The following is an 18607-nucleotide window of genomic DNA, read 5'->3' on the forward strand; positions in this document are numbered from 1 at the left end:
AATAAAGAAGAAAACTTAATCCCTAACATATCAAAAATTAAAAACTAGACATTGCAAGACTAGAATAAAAGCAATGACAAGAAATAACATAATCCAACAATATGCTTCAAATACAACATAGATAGGTTGAAAATAAAAGAAATGTACAAGGATCCAAGAGATACTTGAGTGTAAAATTGAAAGACTTTGAGATTAAAATGGAGTTGGAGTGTGATGGAGGGGGAGATCTTAATCACATATCTTAATGTAAGTTCTCCCAGAAGTGAATCTTGAGACAAGTATTTGTTTATTGCTTTTGTTGGGATGGAACGGTCTAAGATGGCCTTTTCACACCTCTGGAGTCTCAGCTAGGACAGCTGGCACGGCTGGGAAGGCTAAGACTCTTGGCACGTGGTTTTTCATCCCAGAGAGTTTCATACCATCATGGTCTCAGGGTTCCAAGATGGCAAGAGCAGAAGTTGCAATACCTATTTGAGGTAGCAAACACAGAAAGACAAAGGTTAGAGGCAAAGAATGTGAGTTTAAGCGTGTTGAACTTGTAGTTTTAAACACATCTGATTTGACATATTGTCTTGAAGCTCAGAATTCCGGAGGGCAGATATAAATCTGGAAGGGATCCATGTGAAGATGGCATGCAAGTGACTAGGTATGTAAAAGATTACCTAGGGAGAAAAAATGGAGAAAAGGTCTGGTACTGAGTCCTCAGCACGTTAGTTTTTAATTGAAATCTTGAGATGTTTGGTAGGATTGTTCAGTATTAACTATTATGTTTTACCAAATACAAAACTGCTACTTTGGGTTTTTCCATTTATGGAGACTATATATATACATATATACTATATATATACATATACATATATATGTACATATATACATATACATATGTATACATATACATATACATATATGTACATATATATGCATATATATGTATATACGTATATACACATATACGTATACATATATACGTATACATATATACGTATATGCATATATATGTATATGCATATATATGTATATGCATATATATGTATATACATATATATAATATATGCAAATACAATGTACAAATTTTCTAATCATGTTTATTTCCCTATAAACATAATCAAATAAGCCATGCTCAGAAAATATGTATATCCTCTCATATCTTAATGAAGATGTGTACATCTTACATGGACAACTCATATGAACAGATAAAAAATAATGGTAAATTTGGTGGACTGTCACCTAAGAATTTGAATAACTAGAAGGATACACCTGAACTCCAATAACATTTGCAGAATTTATAACGTGGGGATATTGTTTTTAATAATGCATCTTGAACCTAGATATCCTGAGTAAAACTGTAGTTACCATTACTTTGCTGAAACTATTATAAGAATTGTTTTTGCAGAAATATATATGAGACAAAAGGAGGTATAATTATTGAAATATTTTCACAACTTTTATTAAAGTAACTTAAACATAGTAGCCATATACAGTGTACATTTGTCAATTTTGGCTGCAGAAAATACTTTGAACACCCACCTGCCTTCTGATATTTTTGAATTCTGCCTTTCCCAAAATACAGTTTTAAATCTGCATTTTCTAACTTCCCTTGTGCCTAGGATTGCAACCAGGAGGGACCAGTTTCTATCAATCATTTGCACCCACATGAGTCTTCAATTTGGAAGTGATTAAGGATAGGCTCCAAAAAACATCCTTTTTTTTTTTTTTTCTGGTGGTTGTGCAGTTTGTAGTGTCAAAGGCAGCTTCTCCCTTGGGACTGCTTTCAAAGCAGTTCAGAAGTTGGCACCAGACTATGGACAATGCTCCAGGTGTTTCATCCCATAGCCCTCTCAGGACTATATACATTGTATAGTATCTTTAATAGATGCCCTTTCTATTTAAACTAAGCAGAATGAATGTTGTTTGCAACTAAGATTCTTAACAATAGAATAATTTGTATCAGAAGTTCAAGGAACCCTCGAGGAAATGGATATCTGGGTGTCATTATCTGGTAAGTTGGATCCAGTTACTCATAGAGAAAAGAATATTGGTACCCAAGGCATACTGTAATGAAACAGTTGCTTATTTTATCATCTCTGCCCTTGGTCACCTGGAATAAAGTGACTATTTAAGGCAAGGAATTGGAGGAGTGAATGGTTGCTGCTTTAAAAACAGTATAATGGGCATGAAGAATACAAAACCTTTAGGATGAGTCAACTACTACGTGTGCTGAGCATAGAGAGAAAGGAAATTATAAGCTTAAAGTTTAAAATTCTCGGTTCAAGAGAGTCAAAAAGCCAGGGCGATAAAATGATTACCCTAAAATTAGCTCTCATCTCTGCAGGGTTGATGAAACTGAAAATTAAATGCACAGTCTAATCCTGTGGTTTCTGAATTACGTCAGTTGAATTCAAATGGTAAAATGTCTTTTATTGAAAGTTAAGACTTTAGAGTCTCAGTCATAATTGGGGCAAACGGGAAAACCCTGAAAACTCTGAGTACTTTGAGTACTCTAAGTGACTAAACTCCCCTGCTAGAAGAAATAGCTTTTTCCCCAGCGTTTGGTGACCTGTTCCTGCCTTCCTTGAAAATTATGTAAACACCTTACTTGGAGCCGTTACCTTACAAGGTAGTATACATTTCTTCATAACCTATTCCCAATATGCTTCAATGCTTTAGACCCATAACTCATGTCAGAGTCCAGCATGCTCCAAGAAGCCACTGCAAAATTAAATCCAGATATAACAAACTTATACACCAAAAAGAATGCAATATTTTGCCAAGTTATATTAGAAAGTAACTGCAGGAATATATGTAGGGATGGATTCCGAGGTTCTGAATCAGAACAAATGGAATATATTTATATATTGAGGCAAAGTTTTAGATACAGGTTTAGAAAAAGGGAAATTTGGGATAAAAACAGACAAAGGGACACAACCATCTTTAAAAGCATGCAGTGTCTATTCTCTGCAGGCTGAAAACAATGGTGGGAGATGCTGCCATTAGTATGTGCTTCATTAGCAGCACTTAACCCACGTAGTAATAATCAGAGTCAATTGCCACACACCACTTTGTCTTGCCAATTGATTAGGGGATCCCTGGGTTTGAAAAAGTTATACACCCACTAAGGCCCCACTTTATCTGTGTAAGCAAAACAAAACAAATAAACCAACAACAGCAACAATTCCACCTAGAAAACAAGAGTCCAGGGTTGAGCCTTAATGTCATGACCCTCTGAGTCAATTCAGAGCACAGAACTTTTTGAATGAAGAGGAGGCTGGGAATTCTTGAGCATGAACCTTGTGATGATACAGTCTTGGACTGGGTTGCTTAGAAGCAGACTCTGAAGGGAAGACTCTTGTGCAAGTGGTATATTTAAAAAGTGCTTCCGGGGCATTAGGGTGGCCCAGTCAGTTAAGCGTCCCACTCTTGATTTTGGCTCAGGTCATGATCTCATGATTCAGTTCATGAGATTGAGGCCTGCACGGGGCTCTGTGCTGAGAGTAGAATCTGCTTGGGATTCTGTCTCTCCTTCTCTCTCTGCCCCCACTCTTTCTCAAAATAAATAAATAAACATATAATAAATAAACAAACAAACAAATAAATAACTGTGCACTGAGGATTTTGTGGTCAGGTGATCTGAACTAATGGTAATCCCTGGGGCCCAGAATATGATAGTGTTCCTCTGGACAGAGGAGATGTTTATGGGGGAAAGAAAGGTCAGTGATAGAGTTTGGGCTTGAATACATAGCATGATAGGATCAGGGTTTGTAACACATCCTGTGGGTATTCCCTCAATTTCTTAATTTATTATTAGAATAGATATCCTCAGCAACCAGTAGAATCGCCATATTAGCTACTTAACCTACAGAGTGAGGGCTAATAAGGTAGAAACAGCCAAGTGAAAGCCGTGGGAGATTGTACTCCCCATAAAAATAATAAAACAAAAGCAATGTTGCATTTTTTTGAAAAAGAAGACCAGAAATTAGTACCTCCAGCAAAGGCTGGAAAAATTCAGAACAGTGATTTCTATCACATCCCTATATATCCCTCCTCTAGCCTTTATAGATAATTCTTGGTGAATTACAGAAGTTTATTTTAAGACAAATCCAGTAACAGCTGCTATTCTATATCTAGTTCTATGTTTGCTGTTCCATATCTACTTTTTCTTGTAGTTGCCTCTTGACCATTCCAACTAAGATGCCCATGGGTGTCTTGGGAAACAACAACTCATTACATTAATTAGGTAAACACAGTAGCATTCCTGCTTCAAATGGAAGTGATAGATTCCTCAATGGGTTTAACAGGCCCTACAGGCACAAGTTAAGTTTCCTATACATGTAGTGCTTACTCCTCCTGCACAGCACTTTGTCTCTCAATCTACAACTCTGCCTTCATGAGGAATTCTCTTTTGTCAGTTCACTGAGGAGGGTAAACATTGAGTCTAGTATACTTTGGTTTTGTAGTAAGCATTGGCGCCAGGCAGGAGTGTAGTCTGTAGCTACTTCAGGGCGAACTGAAGAACAATAGAGAAAGGAAATGTTAAAAATGGACAAAATTTCAAATGGTGAATCTCATGATCCACTTTCCCTGAAAGAAACGATGGCCTGTATTATGGATGTACACTGATTCGTGGCTAGATATTTAGATTTAAAGGGACTTACAGGGAACAATATTGGAAAATAGATGGCAAAGAAACTTGGGGAATAGTTTGTAGATGGACCTCTCAGAATGTGCACAGATTGGGGGTGCGGGGAGGAGTGTGTCTCATTTGAACACTCATTAAGATTCTCTGGCTGAGAAAGAGCCTTTCCATAATCAAGTGGCCAAATTGGCCTGCTTTGGAATCAATCAGCCATTTTCCTCAAAACCAATGCTGAAAGTTATGGAGGTTACACAGTCTCGGCAATGCAGTCTTTTTACCAACGCTGACCTGGCTAATGCCACTTCTGCGTACCCAACTTTCCAAGACAACCAACACTGAGCTCCTCATAAATTAACAAAATTGGGTGGGGAGGATAGCTACCCAGACTAGTTTAATTGTATAGGAAGCAGTAATTTATGCTCACTGAAAGAGACTTATTCTGCACTGGATTTGCCCTCCCTTCCTTTCCCACCATGTTTCTGCCAGCAACACCATCTATGAACTCACCAAATGCCTTGTTCACTCTCACAGAATTCCACATTTAGATTTTAAGCCCTACTAGATTACTTCTGACAAAAGGACCTGTCTATGGGTGGTGCTAGTGTTATCCTGTACCCTATTACTTAGATTCTATGGGGCTTAGAATGGTTGACTAGCTTACTAAAGATTTATTTACAGTTTTAGTTGGGTGTCAACAGCTTGCTAGGTTGAAATGCTGTCCTGTAGGATGTTATAAGCTTGGAATCAGCAACCAAGAAACAATTCTGTTTATCCTAAAGCCAGGATACATGGGTTTAGGAACAGGGGTAGAAATGGGATCAGTAGCTTTCACCATTATACTCCACCATGCACTTACAAAAGGTTTACTCCCGTCCCTGCAATGGAGATTCTTCTGTTTCAGGGTCTTAGATCCAATGAATAAATACTTTTACATGAACACACAAAAGTGGTTCCGTTAAATTGGAAGTTGATGTGAGCGGTTTTTAACTTTTTAAAACTTTTTTTAAGTTTATTTATTTATTTTGAGTGAGAGAGAGAGAGAGAGAGAGAGAGAACAGGGAGAGGCAGAGAGAGAGGGGGAGAGAGGATCCCAAGCAGGCTCTGTGCTGCCAGTGCAGAGCCCAATGCAGGGCTCGATCTTACAATGCTGGGATCATGACCTGAGCTAAAACCAAGAGTTGGATGCTTAACTGACTGAGCCACCCAGGTGCCCCTACTCTTTGTGTCAATAAGACATTAAAAAAATATACCATGTTGGCTATGGTTAATCAATCCTTATAACTGGAATGAAAGCAGGTAGTTTATTCACAGAGGACAGGGAGAATTATATCCAGAATTTACAGAAGCCTAAAGAGGCTTCATAAAGCCTTTTCCAGGAATAAAGTGAATGGAAGAGTATAATAACTTCACACAAGCAAGTCTACAAAAGTTTCAGCTCCCTCAGGACTAAAGGTATCCCATACAAGGTAAAGAATCAAAACCAAGATTTTGACTGAGGACAAAGGAAACTCGGGATGTGTAGGGAATATACAAAGTTGTAAATACCAACTTTAGATTTATAATTAGTTTCAAAAAAGGAGGATACCTGTAGACACTCACATTTTATTTCTGGATGGTCATGTAGATATTCATATAATAAATTTTCCAATGTTATTAATATAATAACATTTTCCGATGTCTCATCTTCTCCAGTATTATTATATGTTAGTCCCTAGGTTAGAAAATACCAAGAAGGAATTGTGAATACACCAGAGGTGGAAAAGACATCACCTAAATCTTAGATTTAGAGCTAGATTAATTGAAGAGAAGTTGGGTATTCCCTTCAGGAAAAGAGTAAGAACCTTTAAAGTATAATGCATATTTATAGAATATTAGGCTGCCAAATATTGTTGCTGTGTTGTTTGTAAGTTTTATGTGGTACAGAAATTGATGAGCTGATTTTTGTCAACTGAAAGATGAGCTGAGATAGATATTTCTCATTTATATCTGACTATCAAATAAATTGTAAACACCTAATTTGCATTTTGATATTCTGCCACACTCTAAGTTCTATCTTCTCAAACTTGATATATATATTTTTTAGCTCTACATGTCCTAGAGAGTGCAGTAGCTAGGGTGGGACATATGGCCATGGTCCATCAATTGGAAACATTCATGGAAGACCATGATTCAGAAGTGAACTATGTGTGAAAATGTTCTGTATGGTGATTCCCCACCCCCCTCATGCCCCACTGAGATAGTGTTATCATTTTTGAGATGGATTTCTTGTGAGGCGAGTTCTCTGGTGTGTTACTGTTCATTGTTTCTAGAAGCTTGTGTGATTTCTTTACTTCCTCTTCCACCTCTTTTCTGTAAGTAGCTGAAATGAATTCTCCTGTTTGCAATTAAGAACTTTAATTGTACCCTAAAATACATACATTAGAAGCTAGTCTTCAAGAATATGTAGCATTACAGGGGAAAAATAAAGGACTTTTTAAACATCTCCTTTCTTTGATCCTTTTTGTAGCATTCTCTAAATTCATTTCTCAAATTGCTAATCTTACAGAGAAGAACAATGAGATTTCAGAGATATCCACAACTTTCTCACTATGAGCCTTTCTGAAGAAAATATAAGATGTAAATATTCTTTGTCTTTCTTGGCCACTGCATATATTTCCAGATAACTTTTAGACTGCATTTAGAAGGCATGACTAGGGCATGTCTAGGAAAGAAAAGGACTCCCAAGAATAGAAGTTGATTGACTCACCTTGACAGATTAAAGATGGCCACAATTCTTTGACAATTCTCTCATTGCTTTTACCAATAAAGTATGATGAAAGTGATGCTATACCAGATTGGACTGAGAAATGAGAGATGAGAAAGAGAGGAAGAGAGAGAGAGAAATCCTGGGCTAGTCCCTGGCTAAGTCATCCAAGGTGAGGCCTTAGACATCATGGTGGAGAAAAAAGCCATCCACTTTGTGCTTGTCCAAAACCCTGACCCACAGAATCATAAAATAAAATAAAAATGAACTGGGTTTTTTTTTTTAATCACCAAGTTTTGGAGTAGTTCATTATACAGCAACAGGCAACCAGGATACCATAATATCCTCATTTATTTCTTTAGTAATTTGCATATGCTAACTAATATGCAGTATACCCATCTCTGAGCTCCAAGTACATTGGAATAAATTTCTCTCACACTGGGCTGTAGTTCCCATTTTATGGAGAACAAAAAGTTTCAAAAGCCACAGAAATTGATCCTTGCAGTTAATAATGGAAAAAGGTAAACAAGGACAGATTTGGAGTTTAGAGGAGGGAAAGTGAGAAGAACAAGTCAGGAGGCTGTTTTAGTGATTTGTAGAGACTCTTTCCCCAGAAGGACAAACAAGGAGGTGTGCCAGTGACAATGAAGAGGTATTGTAAGAGTAACTTTTGGTCCAGGACACATAAAGGAGCACTGAGTAGAGGATTATAGTAAAGGTAGAAAGAATCATGTTCATAACCAGGAAAGCTAGAGCAAACAATCAAATAGCAATGGAACGAGGCATTACCTGAAAAGACCAACCCTAAAAATAAGTGCTGTGATATTTCTTGACCTTATCAAAATCTTTTTTTGAAGGGATATAAAAAAGTAGGTCGACCATCCCAGATAGGTATGGGAATTTAAATTGTTCTCACCATTTAGAAAGCAATGCAATATATTTGCTGTATATTTGTTAACCCCATCCAGGTCTAGGGCCACACTCTGTAATCAAATGCATTAATATTTTTGTATTTTGTAACAAAATATACAAAAACAGATAAAGTCATAAATAGTTTCATGTCAGTCTGGTCAACTTTTGCCACCTATGAGTGCAGTTTAATTTGATACTGGCGCTCAATGAGTCACAAAAAGTTTTCAGTTTTCAGAGCTTTTTGAATTTTATAAATGTGGACAAAAGATTGTTAACCTGTAATAGACTGGTTGTGGCTAAATATATATGATGACTATAAGAAAATATACTTTCACATGGAAAAAAAAAACATTGTACTTAAGGTCTAAGTTAACAAAATATATGTTTGACCATTTTGAAGATAAATTGAAGATTATCATTTTTGACTGATAATTATCCTGAAACAAAATCTACAATTATTTCTAACAAAAAAAATTAAAATTATATATAATAATTATTTCTAAAATCCAGTTAACTTTGAAGTGTTACTAAATACAACAAAAAATAAGCCAACAATCTAACTTAGATAACCCCCTAAGAGTTTACTGTAATAGAATTTGGGTTCTAATACTTAGGAGCTTAATAAAATAAGCAAAAGATAGGAAAGAAACTTAAGACTTCCAACTTCTGAAATATAGTAATAAAATTTGTATTTGTTTATCATTTCAACTTTTAAAGTGCTTCAATATGGTCATATGGAATAACAATTCTCATTCAACTCAAAATTTGCGATACTCCATAGAAGTATTAAGTACCATATCATAATTCTTAGCTCCATGACAGAACTGTGGATAATATAAAATAAATACATGTCATTGTTCCTTGTTCTTAACACATTGAAATAATTAATGTTATGGGGGCATTATGTAGGTAAGTGTTAAATGAAAAAAGTCAAGAGCCAGCATATTGGGCTGTTGGACAAAAAATGTGTCATCTTCCCTTAAATATAAAGAAGTAAACGTCTACAAAGCTATTATTAAAATCAGTTTCCTTTTCCTCCCACCAGGCCTCTGTTCTGCTTCCGGGGAAGTCTTTGAAAGGCGACTTGGGAGGTGAGTCAAAGGACTGATTTGAAAGATTGTTGTCTCCCGCAAAGAAAAACAATGAGGAAAAAACGATTCTGTGAATGAGGGTTCTGATTAGAATAATTTTTCTGACCGAACAGCCTCTGGAATGATAGGAAGGAGGCACAACTGTCATGATTTAATCTTGCAAAAAAAAATTTTTTTTAATCCATGCTCCACCTGCAGTGTTTAAGGTTGCAAAGTAAACTCTGATATGACAAGCATCATATTTCATTTATTCTGTCTATAAATGAAACACCATCTAGAAGGTCAATGCTTTCTCCTATGAAGTCCTTAAGCAGAAAACTTAATCTTGTGACAAATTTTTGGATGATCACTCTTCATTTGTGACTTCTAAAGTTTATTTTGCAGAGAGCCCTTCATGATAAATTACCACACTCCAAGGTCAGCTTTGTTTCCACTTTAAAGAGCTTACGAAAGACTAAAACAAAATCTTTGAGAACACATAATTATGCAACTGTTTTAGAAGCTGCTATCTGGAATAAAGCAAGTAATAAAAGAGAGGCACATTTGTCTATAAATGGTCAAGTCACTTACAAGATGATATTTTATCACTTCTACTTGCCCTTGAAACACAAATATTTGAAAAATAAAAATTTAAAAGACATCTTATTACTTTAAATATTTTACCAATAACTTTTACTTGGCCATTTTCTTTTACTCATTATCTACTAGAAGAAGTAGAGGATTCTGTGTGTTCTTTTTTATATATTCAGCTTTTGAAGTTTTCTCCATACACTTTGTTCATTCTTCACTCAGTCTCATTAAGCAACTTCATTCCTTCACTTGCACATAAACATAAGATTATTTTGATATGTGTGCTTGTTTAGATGGTCCTTGTTTAGATTTGCCTCATGTTTCAGATACAACTGTTCACCTCATTGCAAGTTCCCAGAGATGAAGCACCAATGTCTTTTCTGATGAATCACAGATGATTAAAAATACAAACATCTGTCGCATGATTTTTAATTTGCTATTAATATATTTCCATGTTTTAATGACTATAGCTTCACAAATATGTTTTAATATTAGTAAGGCAATTTCCCTGTCTCTACTCTATTTATATTTCCTCATGCAATATTTGCTCATGTGTGCTTCCAGGAGCACTATACAAGTACTTTAAGATTGTTTGCAAATTCTGTTAAGATTTTTATTTGAACTGAATTTAGCACATAAATTAATTTGGGGGAATTGATGTATTTATACTATGTTGAATCTTACCAAAAAGCCCAGTAGAAAAGAAATGTCCATTCACTTAAGTATTTTTCTTTGTAATATTTTCTAGTTTGCTTTTGTTTTCATAAGAATTCTGTGCTTTTTGTTGTTGCTGTTAATAGCTGACTTTTCCTTGAGGCACTGATATGACAATCCTGCTACGTCCAAGTAAATTTTTATCTTTTCCAATATTTCTACTCCTCATTTTCTCTTTCTTGTGCATTTCCTCTTCTCTTCTTTCCTCTTCCTGGTTCCTTTTTCCTTTCTTCTTTCCCTTCTTCTTTTTTGGTTTGTTTCATAGTATTATCTTGAATTCCAGGGAAAAAAATAAATACAGATGGTGATGCCAGGCCATGTCATTCCTAAATTTAACTTAAATATAAATGTTCCATTAAACATAAGACCAGCAGTTAGTTGGAAATAGAAATTCATGATCCTGTTAATTATCTTTCCAGTTCAGTAAATTTTTTTTCAACATTGTTCTGGATAGGGCAACTTTTTCTTTTTTGGTTTATTAAGACAAAGGTAGTGGTTTTTCCTCTTACTAATCTACTTTCTTTCCTTCATCAATCAGTTTGAAGTATATTTTCATATTTGTTGAACATTTCATTCTACTTAGGACTTCTGAATTGGTATCCATAAATGCATTTATTAATTATTTTTTCCAAATTTCATTGTGCTCTCTTTCTACTTTTATAAGTAGAATGGGTATCTTTAATTTATATTGGTTAATAACAGAAACATTTAAGCATTGCTTCAAGTTTGACCGTGTGCCTCTGAGTTTCATACATAGTATATTTTAATTATATTCTACATAGTGTTTCTCAAAATGTAAAGCAATATCTCTTTAACAAATATAAAAAAATCTTATGCTTACAAATTTTATCTGAGTTCCAAAATGAATGAAATATAAGCTCTCCCTCTATGGTGATTTCCTATTTTAAATACTTGACAATTTAAGTACTAGAGCAACTTTTTTGTTCCCAAGTTACCTATGGTTAAACTTTAAAACATTAATGTTCATTATTTATTGCAGTGGGGTCAGAATATGTGAATTATATTGAGTGTTTTATGGCTTACTCTAAGATTAAGTATTGTGAATGTTCCATGGATTCTGAAAAGTGGGTGTTCTCAATTATGGGACCAAAAAAATGATGCATTTGCAATTTCTCAAATCAGACTTTCTAATTATATTATTCACATCTGTACCTTATTCATGTGTTGCCTTAAGTTGTCAAAGATTGATAGAATGGTATGGTCTCCTACTTCTATTGTATTTGTTTCAATGAATCCTTGTATCCCTAAAACATTTTCTTTATATATTTTTACACTCTCTGTACTTAAAGGTCCATAACTAACATGTTCATTGTGGACTGTATATCTGGCATTGTTGTGGATTTTTTTTGGGGGGGGTGGGGCTGGAATTCTACAAAAGCTACTTTTTTAAAAGTTTGTATTGTTTGATATATTTTTCTGACTTTAAAAAAACAGTCAAGCTCTTGGTTTCTATAACATGGAGTTATCTATTGTTGCATATCTACTAATTGAAACCATCTTGGTCAAAAGGCCAAAATATGTAAATCGTATATTTACAGAGGTAGCTATACAAAAAAACATACAGTTGCATTTATTTTAATGTTTTATTTCACATAAAAATATTTTTTCTTTATTGGGAGAGTTTAAACTCATATATTTTTACTTATGAATTACTTACATATCTCTTTGGTCAATTTTACAAATTTCCTCCTTTTAGGTGCCCTACCCACATACTGCTCCTTGTTAGTATAATCTATTACTTCTTGACCCAGATATTTCTATTAAAACACAATCTTTATATAATATAGCTTCTTTTGCAATATTCATTTTTGATACAGTTTTGTAATGAAATTTTGAATCATTTATACTTTGTTCTATTTTTTGCCTTGTTTCATTACTTGTCATGTAAATTCTCCCAAGTTCCCTCTTCTTGAGCTACTAATTTTGCTTCATTTCAGTTGAGTTAAGTACATTTCAGGGTAACATTTTTTCCTAAAATATGTGGAATTTCTATTTTCAAATGCATTGATTATCTCAGAATGTTTCTCTGCTGCCTTAACTTTAGATTAACCTTTCTTTGAATCAGAGGGCATACATTTCATAGTGCCAAAAAGTGTCTCCTTACTTTTGGGAGTACAGACTGTTTCATGATATCTAGACATGTTACAATTGAAAGCCTAGGTTTCCTTTCTCTTAACTGCCCCATTTGGAGTTCTAGATTCACGATCATGGTAGATCATGATATCTTGCCTTCCAGGTAAGTATTAGAGGCCTACATTCAATTGCCATCCTACCTGATGTTTCAACAGTCTTTAACATAGTGACCCTTTCAACCACCCTTGAAGAATCTTCTCCGTGACCTTAGTGACAACAGTTTCCAGTAAAGTGCTAGAAGCAGAACCAAGATTGTAAGAGGACCAGGAGAAAATAAATGATAAGGAAGGGAACCCAAACCAATATAGACTATTCTTTCAACAAGGCTTGTTGGTGAAGGAAACGAAAGAGGAGCAGGAGTAACTAAAGGAGGAGACTGGTTGAGGAAAGGTATTTCCAGAATGAGGGAGACTTTTGCCTGCCCAGAGAAAGAGAAAAAGAGGGTTATAGAGCAAAATAGGTTGAAAATGCCCAAGAATGGGGACCCATGTTTGAGGCAATAGCCCAGAGAGCACCAAAGAAGTTAGGGTCAATATACCAATTCCTAGATATTGGCTTTAAGATGCTGAGGATGTATATTTTTCACAAAAGTCTGTCTCTTTGTAAATCTCTAGAGTCAATTAGCAATCGCCACTCCTCAGGATTTCTAAATTTTAAATGGGATCAACTTTTTAAAAAGTGAAGATTAATCATCGTGCAACGTTGTTTTCAGGTGTACAACATATTGATTTGACAATTCTATATATTACTCAATGATATGATATGATAAATGTAGCAATCATGTATCACCGTCCATTATTACAGTATTATTGATTATATTCCTTATGCCATACTTTCATTTCCTTTTTCATTGTTCATCTGACTTATTTATTTTATAACTGGAAGTCTGTACCTCTAAATCCCCTTCGTCTATTTTGAACCCACCCATCTCCCCTCTGGGTACCATTTTTAGTCAGACTTTTTCAAAGGTATTTTTAAAAAGCCTACAATCTTATAAGAATAAATAATGCCAGGGGCACCTGAGTTGCTCAGTTAGTTAAGCATCTGACTTTTGGTTTTGGCTCAGGTCATGATCTCATAACTCCTGAGTTCAAGCCTCACATCTGACTCTGTGCTGACAGCATGGAGTCAGCTTGGGATTCTTTGTCTCCCTCTCTCTCTCTGCACCTTCCCCACTCACTCGCTCTCTAACTCTCTCAAAAATAAACATTAAAAATTTTTAAAGAATAAATGATGCCATATTAATTCTGTTCACCTGCTGATTTCTGGTGTAGTTTGAGAACTTTACTCTTACCTCTGATTTTTATCCATAAGCATGAGAAACCTGTCTCTGGAGATGATCCTTACATAGTTTCTGCAATAGTTCGGCTTCTGAGCTGTACAGATAATTAAAGAAAATAACCATATATTGACAGAGACTAAAATTACTGTTTTTATTCTTGCTGTACACTTTTTAAAAATTCAATGAGCAATGGTGCAAATGGTAAGCAGCAGAAGATTTTTCTTTTAATATGTCCCTTTTATCTCAGACCCTGTTATTATTTTTTGGTCTTTGTATTTTAGTTGGTTTAAAATCACTTTCCAGGGGCGCCTGGGTGGCGCAGTCGGTTAAGCGTCCGACTTCAGCCAGGTCACGATCTCGCGGTCCGTGAGTTCGAGCCCCGCGTCAGGCTCTGGGCTGATGGCTCGGGAGCCTGGAGCCTGTTTCCGATTCTGTGTCTCCCTCTCTCTCTGCCCCTCCCCCATTCATGCTCTGTCTCTCTCTGTCCCAAAAATAAATAAAAACGCTGAAAAAAAAACTTTTTTTAAATCACTTTCCGTAACTCTTAGTGTGTATATATGTGTTTATGCAAATGGATACAACTCTTCTCCTTTAATGAAAGTAATAGTGTAATGAAAAAAAACAATTATTAGTTGTGTATAGGCATAGCACTTGTGGTTTATACTTGTCAACAATGAAAATGGAAATACGTAGACTGACGAGCCATATATTAGTAGAAATTAAAATCAGCATGAGTCTTATATGCAATACTCCCCAAATGTTGGACTAAATGGCTTATTACATACTGCCACATTTTCCAAATTTGTATATGCTAATATCTGCATCGTTATGCATTTTTTAGTAATTGATTAGAAAGCTAAGTTAAAAGACATTACTATTGTAACAATTATTTTAAATAAACATTAAGTCTAGTGTACTTGAAAAAGTAGATAAAATTGAAGCCATTTGATTTTAGAAGGAGTCATGCTCAGGTACTTTCAGAAACATTAATAGTCAGGTTTTCAATTTAAATGGACATAAAGTCCTTAGAAGCAAATCTTCTGACTAAATCATGTGTACTTTTCCATTTGCATTTTAAGAGGTTATCTGACACCAAGCAGTAACCAAGCTATTCCCTCTAGAAATGGGGTTGTATTGCTGATGCTAAGTTTAAAAAATGGAAGTAAAAGTGAATTAAGCAATTTATTTAATATATTTACTTTAATCATGGATTGGCACATGAAGAGATTCATATAAAACAAAGTTTATATTTATATTAAGTGGACACAGTGGACAACTTAAATTTTCTGATTATTTGACTGGGACACAGAGAAATAAAGAATAATCTAGCTATTATATTTTTCCATAAATTCAAGAAATAAGATTAAATTCCCTACTTAATCTTTTGTTTTTAACCCCTAAATATCCCAAAAGATATTTTGCAAACTAAATAAGATAGGCACAGATTATAATGGAAAGGAGGTAACATAATCACAAGTTTGTTACAAAAAAATGTAAACAAGAAATAATAGGTTTTACTCCATCAGAAAAATAAAGCAAGGCAAAGACAATGAACAAAACAAAGCATGAATAGGGTGCAGTTTTCCGACAACTAGAACAGATTAAACAAAACATGTTTATTTTTGTAAGCATTTTCACAGCTCAAACAACCTAAATTTAAAGGGATCACAGGGCCTTCTTACAAAGTGAAAATGTGGGGTCTAAGTGATGACTAACTTGTGGAAACCTAAATAAGGAAATTGAAACTTTAAAAGTTATGGGACAAATAAATTATGTCTCAAGGAGAGAAAACTGGCCTGAAATTTCTGCTGCTGAATTAAAAAAAAATATATATATATATGTATATATATACACACTAGATAATTTTCCTTTTTTTGTTAGTTTACAAGACTTTGAATTTTAACAAAAGGATCAAACGTATCGTTATGCAATGTTAACATCACAATGTATTTTGAACTCAACAGACAAAAGTGAGCATGATTGTATAACATCCCCCATCCACCTTCTGTCAAACTCTAATTTTCTAATGTCTTGCTAAACAAATGAACTGTGCACATCTATCAGGAGGTTTCATGGATAGTTCTGTTTACGTGAGAAAAACTGAATTCTGAAGAAGCATGGATGCTGGCAGATGTCACATCAGTCTCTGACATCAACACACATTACATGCTAAGAGAAGGAACAAAGATACTCCAGTGTGTTTAGTGACCATACGAAACTGGATGCTCACATCCCCAATAAAGAGTAGTTCTTTCTTTCATTGTTAATTTTTGTTGTTCACTAATTGGATTTGTTGGTTCGTTCATGAAAATAATGTAGTGCGCTCCTGAGAGGCCAAGTAAACATCCCTGCGTACATTACCCTGAGTAGCCTGAAGATGAACAGTGGACAAAGCCCTAACTCTAACGTTTGTGTGACCTTCATGAAGTCAGTATATCTGACTGAGCTCCAGGTTTCCTATTTGTAAATGAACCAATCACCTAGATTACTTGTAAGTTGTGTTTCCAAATCTAAAGTTTTCTAAATTATGCATTCCAATTTACACAAATTCAGGGTCAGTACATGGGCTTTAGAAAGTTAAGAGGGACATTTACAACACGTTCAAGGTCCAGGTCATCAGAGAAATCTGTATTCTGCAACCTGCTGAATTTTTCAGATATTTACAGAAGCAAGTCAAATGAATTTTAAAAATGACAACTCCACAGAGAGTTGTAGTTTCCTGTAAAAGCCTTCTTCTAAAAATATCTAAATTCTCGTCTTCAAGTAAAGTGTGAAATAAGTAGGAAACCAATCCCATAGAGCCATAATCTGTACACTATAAAATATCACTTGAAGGATGGGTAAGATTCTGGGCACACATGTAAAGTTGGTAATGTCTTTCTTTCCACACCAGTCTCTCTGATGCTTCAACTTTTCTTATCTGCAGTGGTGGGCCTTTTTCCCAAGGACTAGAAGAGGTTTGGGAATGGATTGAGAGACCATGGCACCAGGAATGGAGTAGCTAGTGTTCAGCCCTAATGAGGGTAAAGTCCATGTTGTTGAGTATAAGCAAGGCCTCCATTCCTACCCACTTGGTGCTTTTTCATAGGCTCATTTAACAAGCATTAAGGTTGGCTGGGATTAAAAACTGACTTGTTATCTATGGATCATGTCTTCTTACTAACTGACTTATTAAAAGCTTTATTTATCCATGCATTAAGAGCTCATCTAGGGGTGCCTGGGTGGCTCAGTCGGTTACGCATCTGACTTTGGCTCAGGTCATGATTTCATAATTTGTGAGCTCAAGCTCTGCACTGGACTCTGTGCTGACAACTCAGAACATGGAGCCTGCTGGGGATTCTGTGTCTCCCTCTTTCTCTGCCCCTCCCCCACTTGTGTGTGTGCGCTCTCTCTCTCTCTCTCTCTCTCTCTCATTGCCTCTCAAAAATAAATAAACATTAAAAAAAAAAAGAGTTCATCTAGGGGCACCTGGGTGGCTCAGTCAGTTGAGCACGGACTTTGGCTCAGGTCATGGTCTTATGCTCCCTGAGTTCGGGCCCCACATGAGGCTCTTCTGATGACAGCTCAGAACCTGAACCTGTTTCAGATTCTGTGTCTCCCTCTCTCTCTGCCCCTCCCCTGTTCATGCTCTGTCTCTCTCTCTCTTTCAAAAATAAAACATAAAAAAAAAAAAGAGCTCATCCAGATGTGTCTTCCCCTTCTTCCTTGTTACCATTCTTCTGATGTTGTTCTTCCCAGGTCCCTGCCCAACTAATAAACTTGCTAACTACTCATAAATCAATGTAGACCTGTTATCTCAGGGCAACGCTCCTTCCCTGATAGGTAGACAACTAGATATTCTTTTCTTTTTGAGGATTTTGCTTAGGCACTGTCTTTTAGGGCCACCTCTGGGGGATGCGGTAATGCAGTCACTACCTACTTTCTGTGTTAGCATACAGTGCTAAACCAAGGATGAGAGTTAAGAAAGAAGTGGCAAAGCAGTAGAAGCAGATACCATGGGATTCTGGGCTACCTACTCATTAATTCTGTAGAACCTTCTAGATCTGCTAAGTCTCAATCTCATACAGACCATATTCATTGAACATCGAAATACTACTGCACATGTACAATTTTATGATTCAGTAAATCATAACATGGGTAGTTCAGATTGCACAGGCACTCGGTCTCCCATGGCCAGGTCTTCAGTCTCCACCAAAGTAAGCCAAAGGTTGATTTTCAAATGGAAAATGGTCACTAATGTCAGTTTCTTTTTTTAGGATCCTAGAAGGAAACAGATGTCATTCTGAAAAGAAGAAATTAATGCAGGGACTATTTAAAATTTGTGGGCAGGGTTAAGGGACACCAATAAGAGATAGAAATGTTCCCTTGGGCTAGCAATAGCAGGAAGCTATACACATATAGTTTTATAACTTTTGGTATAATTTACTTGTCTTTGGAAAGTATATGAAAAAAAGCATGCTTACTTTGAATGTGGACAGATGTGATTATGTTTCTTAGCCTATAATTGA

At 35.6% G+C, this 18607-nt stretch overlaps 1 long non-coding RNA gene across 1 annotated transcript in view; it reads right to left on the reverse strand.

Annotated features, from left to right (window-relative positions):
- Window positions 1-263: 263 nt before the first annotated feature.
- LOC123386034 overlaps window positions 264-18607 on the reverse strand; it is a 43945-nt gene continuing 25601 nt past the window's right edge. The window contains exons 4-6 of the long non-coding RNA XR_006599479.1: window positions 14112-14193; window positions 6233-6344; window positions 264-467 (exon numbers count right to left, since the gene is read on the reverse strand). This is a non-coding gene — a long non-coding RNA (uncharacterized LOC123386034). The remainder of the gene's footprint in view (window positions 468-6232; window positions 6345-14111; window positions 14194-18607) is intronic.

The sequence above is a fragment of the Felis catus genome, chromosome B3 (genome assembly GCF_018350175.1).
Source record: "Felis catus isolate Fca126 chromosome B3, F.catus_Fca126_mat1.0, whole genome shotgun sequence".
Lineage (NCBI taxonomy): Eukaryota > Metazoa > Chordata > Mammalia > Carnivora > Felidae > Felis > Felis catus.